At 38.9% G+C, this 15,268-nt stretch overlaps 1 long non-coding RNA gene across 1 annotated transcript in view; it reads left to right on the forward strand.

The window, feature by feature from the left end:
• Positions 1-5,121: 5,121 nt before the first annotated feature.
• Positions 5,122-15,268, forward strand: part of LOC106726654 — a 12,157-nt gene continuing 2,010 nt past the window's right edge. Inside the window, exons 1-2 of the long non-coding RNA XR_001362725.1 lie at positions 5,122-5,271; positions 10,796-11,015. This is a non-coding gene — a long non-coding RNA (uncharacterized LOC106726654). The remainder of the gene's footprint in view (positions 5,272-10,795; positions 11,016-15,268) is intronic.

The following is a 15,268-nucleotide window of genomic DNA, read 5'->3' on the forward strand; positions in this document are numbered from 1 at the left end:
CTATGTTCAGGGGCGAGAGACTAAGAGAAGCTGGGGATGGTGGTTATTAATAATAATAAATTATTTATCCAGTGCTGACACTGATGGAGAAGGTGCAGGATCAAAGCTAGACTCCTCTCTGCCTTGAGGACTGAATTCTAAGAGAAGCAACTGAGACGTAAAATACGCCTTGTCAAGCTGAGATTGCAGCTTACAATTTCAGAATTTCTTTGGCATAAGTTTCGTTCTAAAAAGTTATTGAGAGTTTAGTCTACACTGGTGACAAACAGTCTTCCAATATCACACAAGATCTTTGCCTTTACCTCAATTTTGTCAAAGCATCAATGTGAATAGCTAGACTAAATTATACAACTGCTTTGACTAGACTGTTAAAGATGTAGTTTGATTACAATATTTTTTTCTTACTCACTTGATTTTATTTTTACCTGAAATGAGGGTAGTTTTCATTAAACACAGTTTATAAGACCAGTGTAAATGCTAGACCTCAATAGGCTGGAAATAGTATTCCAGCATGCTTTTATTCACGATATTCACCCCAATGATGTCCGTCCAATGGGAAATCTAGAAGCCATAGCCTTCCCAGAGCCTTTGAGGACAACAGAGCTCTCCAGAGAAAGCCAGGGGGGGACCAAGGCATTTATATTTCTTAGAAAATCATCTTTAGATCTAAAACTATTGCCCAGTTTAGTTACTCATAGGAAGAACCTAACAAATAAATATTTGCTGATTGAGTAAAGCTCAAAGTTTAAATTCCTGCCACTTTATAGAGCCTAAAACTCAAAATATCTAATCACATTTCAAGCCACTGAAAAATATTTAAGTTGCAAATTGCCTCGTTTGCATGTGGCATAGAAAGCATCTACCCAATTACTATTGACATTTTTCTGTGGCCCTGGGCGGGTTCGTCACTTCTATTCGTCACAGCAACCAACTAATAAACCTGTTCCCTGCAGTTTATTGGAGAAGTGGTAGCTATTTTCAGGGGCGAGAGACTAAGAGAAGCTGGGGATGGTGGTTATTAATAATAATAAATTATTTATCCAGTGCTGACACTGATGGAGAAGGTGCAGGATCAAAGCTAGACTCCTCTCTGCCTTGAGGACTGAATTCTAAGAGAAGCAACTGAGACGTAAAATACGCCTTGTCAAGCTGAGATTGCAGCTTACAATTTCAGAATTTCTTTGGCATAAGTTTCGTTCTAAAAAGTTATTGAGAGTTTAGTCTACACTGGTGACAAACAGTCTTCCAATATCACACAAGATCTTTGCCTTTACCTCAATTTTGTCAAAGCATCAATGTGAATAGCTAGACTAAATTATACAACTGCTTTGACTAGACTGTTAAAGATGTAGTTTGATTACAATATTTTTTTCTTACTCACTTGATTTTATTTTTACCTGAAATGAGGGTAGTTTTCATTAAACACAGTTTATAAGACCAGTGTAAATGCTAGACCTCAATAGGCTGGAAATAGTATTCCAGCATGCTTTTATTCACGATATTCACCCCAATGATGTCCGTCCAATGGGAAATCTAGAAGCCATAGCCTTCCCAGAGCCTTTGAGGACAACAGAGCTCTCCAGAGAAAGCCAGGGGGGGACCAAGGCATTTATATTTCTTAGAAAATCATCTTTAGATCTAAAACTATTGCCCAGTTTAGTTACTCCCGAAAAAAAAAATCATTCTCAGAGACATTAGGATTGGGGGATTTGGAGTGGGATAGAGGAGAAAGAAAACAGGCAGTTGTCAGTCACACCCTGGTTCATTGCCCTAATGTAGCTTAGAAATGTGCAAAGGAGCTTTTAAATGCGGCCATCCAGTCTCCCAAAGTGAAACCAATACCCTATATTATAGTTGGTCTTTTTAGGCTTCTTGGTCCAAATATATTCCTTCATATTTTCCTAATTTGTGTTATTGTGGCAAAAGACATGAAATGTGCTATCTTAACCATGTTGAAGTGTACAGTTCAATGGTATTAAATACATTCATAACGTTGTGCAAACAACATCATCTATGTCCAGTACTTTTTTGTCATAAATCTGAAATTCTAAGCCCTCAGACAATAAATGACTCCTCATTCCTCCCTCTCCTTAGCCTCTGGCATCCAGCATAGCATACTATCTATGAGTTTCACTATTCTAAGTAGCTCACATAAGTGGATCATCTATTTGTCTTTTTGTGACTGGTTTATTTCACCTAGCAAATTTCCTCGTTGTAACAAAAGCCAAAATTTCCTTTTTAGACTGAATAACATTCCATTGTAAGTAGATACCATGTTGTACTTATCCATTCATCCATTGATGAAGACTTGGGCTGTTTTCGTGTTTTAGCTATTGTGAAGAATGTTGCTTATAAACATGAGTGTACAAATATCTCCTCAGCAAGTAAACAAATGCACGCAGCTGGGGGAGGCTTAGTGCACGTGGGAACATGGGCCGGTACTCCTTAGCACTGCAGCAGACAGTCACGCCACGCGACAACAGAACTGATCACCACGTGCGATGCAGTGTGATCACGTGCTAATCATTCGCTGAACACTGTTTACAAGCGGTGACTCTTGGATTTAAATGTGTAGACTATGGTTGTAGATTTGGAGTGGGATAGAGGAGAAAGAAAACAGGCAGTTGTCAGTCACACCCTGGTTCATTGCCCTAATGTAGCTTAGAAATGTGCAAAGGAGCTTTTAAATGCGGCCATCCAGTCTCCCAAAGTGAAACCAATACCCTATATTATAGTTGGTCTTTTTAGGCTTCTTGGTCCAAATATATTCCTTCATATTTTCCTAATTTGTGTTATTGTGGCAAAAGACATGAAATGTGCTATCTTAACCATGTTGAAGTGTACAGTTCAATGGTATTAAATACATTCATAACGTTGTGCAAACAACATCATCTATGTCCAGTACTTTTTTGTCATAAATCTGAAATTCTAAGCCCTCAGACAATAAATGACTCCTCATTCCTCCCTCTCCTTAGCCTCTGGCATCCAGCATACTATCCCTATGAGTTTGATTATTCTAAGTAGCTCACATAAGTGGATCATCTATTTGTCTTTTTGCGACTGGTTGATTTCACCTAGCAAATTTCCTCATTGTTCAACCATGTTATAACAAAAGCCAGAATTTCCTTTTTTAGACTGAATAACATTCCATTGTAAGTAGACACCATGTTGTACTTATCCATTCATCCACTGATGAAGACTTGGGCTGTTTTCATGTTTTAGCTATTGTGAATAATGTTGCTTATAAACATGAGTGTACAAATATCTCCTCAAAAATCTGCTTTCAATTCTTTTGGGTATACTCTCAGAAGAGAAATTTCTGAATATGGTAATTCTGTTTTTATTTTTTGAGCAACTGCCATACTGCTTTCCACAGAAGCTATACCATTTACATTACCACCAACAGGGCACAAAAGATTCTTTTCTAGACATCTTCCCAACACTTGTTATTTCTTATCTTTTATATTTTGACTAGAGATTTTGTGTCTTATTTTTTAAAGTATTTCCACCATACCTAGGTTATAAAGATAGTCATTTCTTTAAATTTATCTTTATTGACAACCTTTCTTCAAAAGCTTTCAGGTCTTGCGTTTGATACTTACATTTTTGCTATATTTTGTGTTTAGATTTCAAATAAATCAAAACAAGAACCAAATTCATTTTTTTCCACATGGATAACTAAGTTTTCTGTTCTATTTATTGAACAGTCTCTCCTTTCCCCCCAGTGATTTACCATGCCACTTCTATTGTATATCAAAATTTCACATATGCATATAGTTTCATATACGTATATGGTTTTGTTTTTTTAAAAGCTGGTCAGTTTCTTGGCCCCTTCCCTAATTCCATACTATCTTTGTTACAACAGTGCTATAGTAATAAATCTTTATATCTATCAGGAGAAGTCCCACCTCTTCCTCCCCTTCCTTTTTCTTTTTGGAGTTAGACACTAAAATTATTATCTGTCAAATGATCATTTCCCTGAAGGATGGATGCAGTGCTAATGAAGCCAAGGTTGTGTTATCACAATTGTAAAAAGGACAAACAGTTGCAGGATCACAATTTCTACATCCAGAAACATCTTCCTGCTGGCTGTCGGCTGTCATACAGTGTGGTAGAAAGGGGCGACTTAACTATAACCTATTTTCATTATTCAAAATATTGTATGGCACTGTCAGCAGTGACATCTCTATGCTAGACATTGACGCCTCTATGCTAGACATTGACACATCATCACAGCACAAGCTGATGTTGGAGGGTTGGGTTACTGAGCACAGGGCAGGCCTGGAAGAAGAGAGTCTGGATGGGCTCTGGGACACAGTTTCCCAGCAAATGCCAGAGTCTCCAAGAAAATCTGATTGGCTGTCAGTAGATGAAGCAATAAGTACAAGGTAAATAGTTTTTAAGAAAGAAAATATAATTTTGTTCTCCATTAAAGCTTCTAAATATATTTATAACCCTAAAAAGAAAACGGAGAGGAAAATGTTCATTTCCTCAGAGTATGATTTCTTTCAGGCGTTGAGCCTATAGGCCTGCAACAATTTACAACTGAACTGACGTCTTTAATGTGTGAACTTTGAAGCATCTGAAGACATCGCACATGCTCCAGATAAATGTCCTCAGAGACAAGCATGTCACTTGGAAGACTTTCCCCATGAATAACATTACTGACACATGCCCTGACACAGTCTGTCAGATGTTTCCATTTTCAAGTGGGAGAGAAAACCATCTGGTACTCAGAGCAAATAGTCTCAGCTCACTAAGAGAGAAACCCAGTATTTTATTCCAACGGAAACCTAGGAAAACTCAAAGAAAAATAACTCTTTGATCACTAGAGTAATTTTCCAACCAAGTTATCAGACATAATTTTGGTTGAGATGAATGTCCTCTGACATGAAATGCTCTGTTGATCTGGGGTAACTAAAGACAGTCAAGCATTTCTAGTAGTCTATTGAACAGGTAACACAGAAACCCACCTAGAGGCAGGTCGTTAAAGTGAATGTGGAGACTTATGCATGCAATGATTCATTCAAGAGCTATGGGCAGGTACAAGGTTAAGTGTTAGGGACAAAAAGATCATGGTTGTTCTTCTCTCAAAGATTATGGTTCTTCCCTAGGGGAAATATACCAAGATCATTAAGAGCAAGGTTGAAGAGATGGAAAGATCTACACACAAAAAGAACAAAGGGAAGAAACACCTCACCCCCTGGACATCCAAAGATAGCCTCTGGAACCAGGAATAGAGATTCATGCCACACAATTACTTATCAGTTAGTAAGTCTTCATAATAACAACTCTTAAAAAGTTAGTCCACTTTTCAGATGATTCATGGTGGGGTTTCTGTGGGGTTTTTTTCATGATTTTTTCATCCAAAAATGCACTAAATAATTATGCTCTAAGATGTAATAGTTTAAAATTACTAGTTTCAGGCAAAGACACACATGTTTACTCAACATAAATTCTGTAGTCAAAGACGAGCATATGAAACAAATTTGAATTGTGTGCATGTTTAGAATAAGTCGAAACATTTTCCTTTGGGTATGCAAGTCAAGTGAGTGGGGTAAGAAGTTCAGATTGTCTAGGACTTTTCATGAAAAATGTGCATATGCACTTTTTCCATGGGCTTCAAAGCACTCTTGTGTGTTGACTTTATTTTGCCCTAAAAGTGATGTTCTGTGCTACAACTTTGCTTTTAAATGTAGTTTGAGTGCAAGATAACCATGAGCCTCATTAAGTTTGAAAATCTTACGAGGAAAACAGTGCAGAAAGAAAGAATCTACAATCAAAAAGTGATTGTCTCATACCCTTCCACCCCCCAAACTCACCATTAGTCATCTCTTTCCTCATTTAGGACATACAGTCAATTCTCAGTACATTTCATTTTATAGACCCAGTACATTTCTTTACTTGCAAGCTTACATTTTGCCTACATAAGCTTGCTTTTATTGTTTTATTGCTAAATGTTTCTAATTATGGAAATTGTTTTAGGTATCTTATGTTGAGATGGAATATATCATGCTCTTTCTCACTCAAAGTAAAGATCTTTTTCAATTTAACAACTTTTCACTTAGCAGCAGGGTTTTCAGGAAAAAGTTAAAGTTGTCAAGTAAAGAATAAGTGTACAAGTCCGAGTTAGATCTTTGAACACACTTTGGAGTTAGCCAGGAAAATAGAGAATTCAAATGTGAGTGGAGAAGTAAAGGAGTGGGGAGAAAATTTAAGCATGTCAGGCAAGCGCCAGTAAATATATAGAGTAAAGAATAAATGTTTTTATAAAAAAAGAGATAGACTTGATCATTTTTCCTGAGGGTAATTTCCCAGTTTCAAGCATTGAATATCACTAAAAAATCTGCGTTCTAAAGACCACTTTTATAAATAATACAGTAAGCCATTGCATTATAAATTTTTAAAAATATATACATATACTAGTAGGGTGAAAGACAGAGGGTGGAATATTGCCCTAATGCTCAATTATGGAACCCTCATGTTCAGGATAACATTTCTAGGAACAAATCATACATAGATTTTACTTTTAGGCGAATATCACAAATAACTTAGTTAGAATTAAAAATGATTTCTCCTAGGTAAATATTAGTCGACTTTAATAATATTCTACAAATTATGAAGTCACTGATGCTAAACATGCATATGAATAGTTTAAATAAGATTATTTCAAGATATTGTGAGTGTCCAAAGATTTAGCCATATATGCCTCTACCCTATTTCTAGTTTACCTTTATTCTATTTGATTTGATTCACTGTTTTGTCTGAGTTTCTTTTTCTATTCAAGACTATAAGCTTCTTCAGAATATGTATTATATTATCAGGCCAAACCTCTTGCTTGGAACATTAATTTTTGTCAAATTAAATTGCATTGGCATATAATGAAATCATGAACTTAGAGGAGAAAGAACAGATTAGACTTGGTGACCTTCTTTTTGCTCTTCATCATGTCTGAGGTCATAATTGACATGCCATCAATAGAGTATGACTTCAGTTAGGTTCCTGCTTGTAAATGGTTGGCAGGGCAGAAGACAGCAGAGCGGACTTGACTGTATTGGACTTCAACCCATGACCTCGGCCTTTTTAACACAATGATCCAACCAACTGATCTCACCCAGCCATGTATCCGTCTTTACACTTGGCAGGAGAAACAGCACCAAGAAGTGTCTTTGTCCTTGTGCAATTACAATTAATAGGCCATATGATTGTTCACACTTCTCGCAAACAGTAAAAGCTAATTACTAGCTGCAAATAATAAGGATGTCAACTAAAGTCTCAGTACTGGAACTGTATTTCTACAGTTTGGTGAGAATATCACCACTTATATGCCCATGTGAAAGAATCCCTATCAAAGCCCATTCTCTCTCACCTTTGAAAGAGATTAGAAATACTATAAATATACTCAAAAGCTGAAGAACAGCTACTCTTTTCACTTAGGTTTTGCTTACAAATAAAGCAAGGGGCCAGAAAGCTATTTACAGCAAAAGAAACTAAGATTACTTAACATATTCATATACTCAAATTGCTCATCTTTTTTTCCACTTAAATAACTTTTCTGGCTATGCTTTTAAAGGGAAAGGGCAGTTGGAAATAGCATTATTACTCAGCTCCATAAATTGGGTTTCTTAGAATCCAATGCTGAAAAGGACCCTAGAGATAATTAAGTCCAACCCTCTCACTTTACGGTAAGAATTCTGAGGTTCAAGGTCACAAAAATAGTAAGTGGCAGAGTGGTTGAGCTCAGTGGTTGAGCATTGATCTATAAACCGGAAGGTCACAGTTCGATTCCTGCACGTTGCAAATCAGTGATATATAAATGTCCGGCACCTTGGTACAAATATAAACAAAACAAAATCATCTATCTGCCTTGAAACAAGCTTTTCCTATTCAGATGACTAAAATAGCTTCTACAAAGTATCTCTTCCATCTAAAACTATGAAGAACCTGACAGGTTAGCCTGCCCTGGCTTCATGGATTGTGGCAGAGATGAGACTGTTGGGTCAGAGACAAAGCACCTTATTTCTCACAGCACAACAAGCAGCATTGCCCACATAGCTCTGTCGGTCAGGGCACATGCCTGGGTTGCTGGCTCGGTCCCCAGTGTAGCGTGTGCAGGAGGCAGCCAATCAATGATTCTCTCTCATCATTGATGTCTCTCTCTCTCTCTCTCTCTCTCTCTCTCCCTTCCTCTCTGAAATCAATGAAAATATATTTTAATAAATAAATAAATAAAAATATCCAGTGTTGGTCATACTATAAATAGACAATGAATTAAACAAATTTAAACACAAGTCTATATTGGAATTGGAGTAGGTAATTAAAGAAAAAATTTCCCATCTAGTTATATTATTTTATCTCAATGATTTTATTTCTCATGTTCTTTCAGGGGCTGAATGTTTACTAATTACTACATACTAGGCTACTGGCTAACTACCTGAATAGTTACTATAAAGATGACATTTGAGACAGCTATTTCGGCTTCATTTAGGCACACTGACAGAGCAAACTCCCAGTATGCAAGTATTCTACACATGATGGGAACCCCTATACCAACCCTCTCCCGGAGCCAAACTTCCCCTCTGAGATGCTAGTGTGTGTGACTAAAAACAAAGGTGAGGGACAAATTGATGATCATGGAGGGGGTTGGGTCAGACTGCCTGTTGCCCACATTACCTTTATAAAAAGTAAAAAAAGTATTTTCTGCACTTTGCAAATCAGTGATATATAAATGTCCGGCACCTTGGTACAAATATAAACAAAACAAAATCATCTATCTGCCTTGAAACAAGCTTTTCCTATTCAGATGACTAAAATAGCTTCTACAAAGTATCTCTTCCATCTAAAACTATGAAGAACCTGACAGGTTAGCCTGCCCTGGCTTCATGGATTGTGGCAGAGATGAGACTGTTGGGTCAGAGACAAAGCACCTTATTTCTCACAGCACAACAAGCAGCATCGCCCACATAGCTCTGTCGGTTCCCCTGACTTCCAAGTGTTCCTGAGGGTGAACCCAGATGCATTCCTGCATAGATGGGGTTACATTGCAGGAGAGGGGCCTCTGAGCTTAGGGAAGCTGAGTCTTTTGTGGCCGTCGGCCTGCTCGTGTTTTGCTCTGGAAGCAGACACTATCTCTACCTTCCAAGGTTACTCACTGTAAAAACAGCCTTGAAAAGATAGTTCAGGACAAAGAGAGTACCTCTGCTTGGAACATATGCATCAAGGCCAGCGGCCTTGGGAGAGTATCTGCAACATTCCCCATCTCCAGCCTCTGCTCTCTCTAATGCATCGTACACAATACCTAGGTTCATCTTCCTAAAGCAGCACTGTGCTCTCATCTGTCTCTTCTCTCCTAGCTGTCAATGTTTCCCCACCAAATACATCATCAAATCAACCTTCTTAGCCTGCATAACGTGGCCTCACCTTCCCTGCAGGCTTAAGGCTCACTGCTCAGCCTTAGCACCAGTCATAAGAGAGCTCACCTCTCCCCAAATGCCAGTGGCCTTACCCAGCTCCAGGCCTCTTCTGCTTCAGCTCCTTCCTCAGTCTGAAGCCCATCCCCCTCCTCTGTGTCTGCTGTGTTCTGGTTGTTCTTTACGCTCTCACCTACTTCATGAGGCTTTTCCTAAAAGAATATTCATTATTCTGTTCCCAGGCTGCTACCTGCTTGCATCTTATTTGGATCTTACTCCGGCGGGATGTGAATGAGTGTTTCTTGTGAGTGTGCCATCTCCCTTGCCTTATTGCAATACCCCCAAGAGGGAGGGACTGTGCTTGCACTTTCTGATTGCTCACAGCACGAAACATGGTGTCTGGTATATATCAAATCCCCGCTTATTCTGATAATTGGGTTGAAGTTGATGTCACTGCTTCCTAAAATCCAAAAAGGTAGATGGCAGAGATAAGTGACCCTCTTCCTCTTCTGTACCCCCTGATGGAAGGAAGACTGTAGAACCATCTTCTATGCCCCTCACTTGTGCTATTCTGTTTTCTTTGCTATATAAGTTGAACCACAAGTACGAATAAATGCCATTATCTGTTCACACCTTCTAGTGACATGGGGGGAGTTTCTGCACTTTGCTTACCATCCGCAGTGGAGCCCTGGGAGCAGAAGGTGGGCATTGGCTGTAGAGCGCCTGTTAGCCTTGCTGGACATTGTAGTAAGTCCCATACCTATACGCTCTACTGGGCACCTGCTAATACAAATATCAGTTATGTGAAGGCTGGGCTCTTTAAGACTTTGATTCAGTTACAGCCTTCATAACAAGTGCTGGCAGGAAAAGCCTTCTGTGTACTTAGATCTGCCCCCAAACTAGTTAGCTTAATAGTACAAGCTGATGCACTGGTAGTTTCTGGGGTGTGGAAATTGGTGCATAACCAATTTTAGAAAGTATCCATTTTTTTTAAAGTTTGAAAATTGTTTTTCAATAAAAATATTTTAATAATTAAAGCAAGCATGTCAAAAGCATCTAAGATTCTGGGAATTCAGCTGAAATGAATGCCACAGTTCTACAGTGAGAGCTGCATAGCCCATTAAGATTTCCCTTTTGCTTTTCTTGATCTCATTTATCCACAGAACAAAACTGAACAGCACTGTGATTTCCATTTTAGCAATTCATTCTTCTCTCCCTCCCTCCCTTCCTTTCTTCCTTCCTTCTTCCCTCCCTTCCTTCCTCCCTTCCTTCCTTCCTTCCTTCCTTCCTTCCTTCCTTCCTTCCTTCCTTCTTTCTTTCCTTTGCAGCAAATGGGTAATCTAAAGCTAAGGAACCTGATATATCTTACACTGTGTCACCCACAGAGCAGGTGAAAACACAGCAAGAAAAAGCATAAATTCCTGCTTCTCTGCCACTGGGTATCATGCCACCCAAATTATCTCAGTGCTTTGCAGACAGTCCTGGGTTGGCATGTGACCGACATTTATGACTGCCACTGACAGCTTCCCCATGGTTCTACATTTAACAGAGCAACATACCTGCATAGTGGCCACCTTGTGAACAGAAGCTTTCCATTCACTCCAGGTGAGCTGTGTAGGTCTGTAAACACAGCAGAGAGCAATGAGATTGTGGCTCTATGTGCCTGAGGTGCTATTTTTGAAAGACAAGTTAAATACGTGTTGTCCTTGTGGTTGCTGCTGATCTGAATGTTATCTGGGGGACTCTAGGCTACAAGCTGCTACACCTGTTCATTAATCCAGGCCCCAGCCAGCTGAATGTGCAGTGTGGGAGGTAAACCATTGCTGTGGATGGAGACCTCTCAGGGAACCACAGGTTGAAAGGAACTTGGTTGCCTTTTAGTAACACTGGCTCTCTTGTGAAGGGTGAGTTATTTTTGGTTTTCTCTTCCTGACCTGCTCTGTTGACATTTCAAGTTGACAAACCTTGTCTTCAGTGAATCCTACTTCCTCTAAAATAGTCTAATTCCTTCTCTCCTGTCTTTGAAAGTATTTTCCCTGTGCACAATAAAACCAGAGAAAAGGTATTTACTATTAACTACATAATAAGACTAAGGTGTTAGTGGTTTAATATTCTATGGCTTTCAGAATATTTTTAAGAAGAGATACATCAGAGAAAAAGTAATAATATTTACTGAGCAATGACTACGGTATGTACCACATTTTATCTTACATAAACTTTACAACATCTTATTTGTTGGTGTCATTAGCCTCATTAGTCTGGAAAATTGAAATTCAAAGAGGCTAAATGTTATCACCCATACAGTTAAGTATGAGCAGTTGGGAGTCAATAGAGGGATCCATGCTTTTAACCCTGTACCACAGCAACTCAACCTGTCTTTAGGATGAATTGCTTTAAAAAACAAAATTGGTAGAGAAGGGAGCTAGGAACTACAACATCCTAAACTGTTATTTACCTCTGGCAAAAAATATACACTCTATGCCTAAACTGTCCAATACTATAGCCACTAGCCACATGTAGCTATCTAAATTTAAATGTCAATTAAAATTAAGTAAAATGAACACTGTAGTTGATCAGTTGCTCTAGGCACATGTCAAGTGCTCCATGGCCACATGTAACGACTGGTTACTGCCTTGAACAGTACAGATATAGACATTTCTGTCCTCTCAGAAGTTCAACTGGATAAAGCTCTAAACTGTTTTGTACAGGGTAAAAAGTAAGATAGATTCTGTCTATTTTTAAAAATCTATAGCAATACCAAAGTGAAAATAAGCAGTGCATGTATGTGAGAGAGCGGGGGAGGGAGAGGTTTTCTGTCTTGAAGAGAGGAGGGATAAAATGAAGGGAAGAAGAAAAAGAAAGAGCAAAGAAGTCTTTCAAATGATAATGGGGGCATTTACCACAGGCTTCCTTTTGGATGGAGGGGTGATGCAAGACATATTGGGGCTCCTAGAGAAATACTTGCTGGTAAAAGTAAACAAACTGTACAAAGAAGGCCTTAAGAGATGAACTCCAGGGGCTTCTGCTTCTGGCCTTGCTCCTTGAAACAACCCACAAAAGCAAAATATCCAAAACCACTATTTTCAAAACACTAGACATCAGAAAACAAAGGACAATGATCTCTGGAAAAAAGGAAAATAGATTAAGTAAATGCTACAATTGCCCCAGGTTATAGCTTGAAAGGGATTCCAAGTCCTGGGTGAAGAAGAGGGAACCCAGGCAGATCCGCACAGATAACCTGAGTTGGGGAGACCAGCTGAATGTCCCAGAGACCAGGGCAGATGCGGCTGCAAGACAGAACTCTGCCTGGAGAGAGAGATGCACAGACCTGCAGAGGGCCTGCTTCAAGAATCCAGCAGAGCACTGGTCAGCACATGCTTGTGAGGCAGCCTTTCAAAGCTGGCCATGCCTTTCCACGGGTGGCCTACATGGTGAGTGATATGAGTGAGTCAGGAGTCCAAACCTGGAGCCACTCTGATGGGCATTATTCACCCCAGAGCTACCCGCAGCTCGCCTGAAGTGCTGTGAGAATTTCACCGAACATTTTCACCTCCCCTCCACTCAGTCTGGTCTCTACCCATCTCCTTGAACAGGTTTGATCCCTAATAAACATCTTAAATGCCAAACTTCATCTCGGGATATGCTTCCAGAGGAGCCCACCTGTGACAGAAGGAGACAACTATAAGATGACAGCTGGTTCAAATGTGGCTTAAACAATGGTATGGATGGTGGTACAATTTACTGAGATGAGAATTCCTTTGAGTAAAATAGGATAAGTGTGTGAATATGTGAGGTGGATAGAGTCTGTTTCATTGCATTATGTTTAAGATACCTATTAGATATCCAAATAGCGATGTGAAGGCAGCCAGCTATGTGATTCTGGACCTCAACTGAGAAATCAGAGCCTGGGATAAAAATATAAATATCATCAACACTCAGACCTGGAACTGGGTTGAAAGTCTCCCAGAATGCTTAAAAGCACATTAGACATCCCCCGGGTATTATCACAGATAGGCTGGGGCAAAATAGGTTTACAGTTGTTTGTATGGAAAATAATACAATCGATATATATAAAAGGCTAATATGCAAAATGTCCACTTAGGAGTTCGACTGCGAGACCGGGGAGTTCAATCGCTCACTATGACGTGCGCTGACCACCAGGGGACAGCGTGGAACGATGGAAGGCCCCAGCTGGCAACCAGAAGGCCCTGATTGCTGGCCAGGCTGAGGGAACCTACCCATGCACCAAGCCTCTAGTAATTAATAAATAGCAATACAAGAATAAACTCTGTTTTGCATACTCACAACTATATGCTTACTTTTGCCCCACTCTGTATTTAACTGAATAAAGGAAGTTCTTGATTATATGGATTTTTTGAAACACTAAGTATGCTACTCCTTTTGGGGGATACTCAATGCATGTTTATTATCAAGGCAAAGTTTGGAAAAATTCTTCCATAAAGAAATCTACAGGTTTTATTTTGTTTTTTCATTCAAAATTCTCAATATTTTTTCTTTTTTACTTTTTGACAATAGGAACTTTTTTGAGAGTAAATATATTAAAATTTTTCTCCTGAATCACAGTTTGAAATTGTTGATCTCTAGACTAAAAGTCCAACATAAATGTTCATATTGATTCTGACATACAAAAAATAGACATTATAAAATTCTACATTTGTCTATGTTTATATAGACTATACCTTTTAGTCTGTACTTTTTCAAAACTAAAACTCCATCATTTCCAGCACATTCTGGTCATGTTAGTAATACCTGTGCAATTGAGAATACAGACTATTGCTAAATGGTATCTTACTACTGAGCAGACTTTTTAAAAAGGTAATTGGCTAAATTAAAATTTGCATGCTGGTAGATTTACATCCTTCCCTGTATTACAATGAAGAGGTGAGTTTACCTGTGGTTGTTTTCCATTTTAAGCTTCTTGTCTGAAGCTCTGGGGACACCCATATTTCTTACTACTCATCATAATGTCAAACTTGTGGATTAATGAAATAATTGTCCTTAAGCTTCCACAGATTTTGTATGAAGCCTGGCATTTAATAGTGAATATACTCTTAAGTGGAAATTTTCAACCTTTTTTTATCTCATAGCACACATAAACTAAGTACTAAAATTCTGCAGCACGCCAAAGAAAAAGTTTTATATTTTTTGCTGATCTGACAAAAAAAATAGGTATAGTTTTGATTCATTCACAACCAATAGCAATTGTTGTGTTGGCTGTTGTTGTTGGTGGTGGGGGGGGTGTGTGTGTGTGTGTGTGTGTGTGTGTGTGTGTGTGTGTGTGTTTTACAATCTAAGGGAAAAAAGGTGAGTGCCCCTGACTAAATAATCAGGTACTTCATGTTTCAAAATTCTTGTGACACACCCGTGCGCCTCCTGTGATACATCGGTTGAAAATTGCTGCACTAAGCCTTTCAAAGAGACGATTAATTATTGAGAAATGTGAAAAACAGACAAAAATAAAATGCATTATCATAGGATAGCCAGCTTTAAATCTGAAAGCCCAAGGGACCCTGAGAGGACATATATGAAAATCAAGATTTTTTTCTAAATAGAATTCATTAAGTCCAGGGAAGGGTAACCCTAAAGTATAAAGTGTGTCCCAGCCCTAGCTGGTTTGGCTCAGTAGATAGAGTGTTGGCCTGTGGACTGAAGGGTCCCAGGTTCTATTCTGGTCAAGGCACATGCCCGGGTTGCAGACTTGATTCCGTGTAGAAGGCAACAGATCAATGATTCTCTCACATCATTGATGTTTCTATCTCTCTCTCCCCCTCTCCTTTGTTTCTATCTCTTTCTCTCTCTCTCCCTCTCTTTTCCTCTCTGAAATCAATAAAAATATA

Source organism: Myotis brandtii, unplaced genomic scaffold (genome assembly GCF_000412655.1).
Source record: "Myotis brandtii unplaced genomic scaffold, ASM41265v1 scaffold3, whole genome shotgun sequence".
NCBI lineage: Eukaryota > Metazoa > Chordata > Mammalia > Chiroptera > Vespertilionidae > Myotis > Myotis brandtii.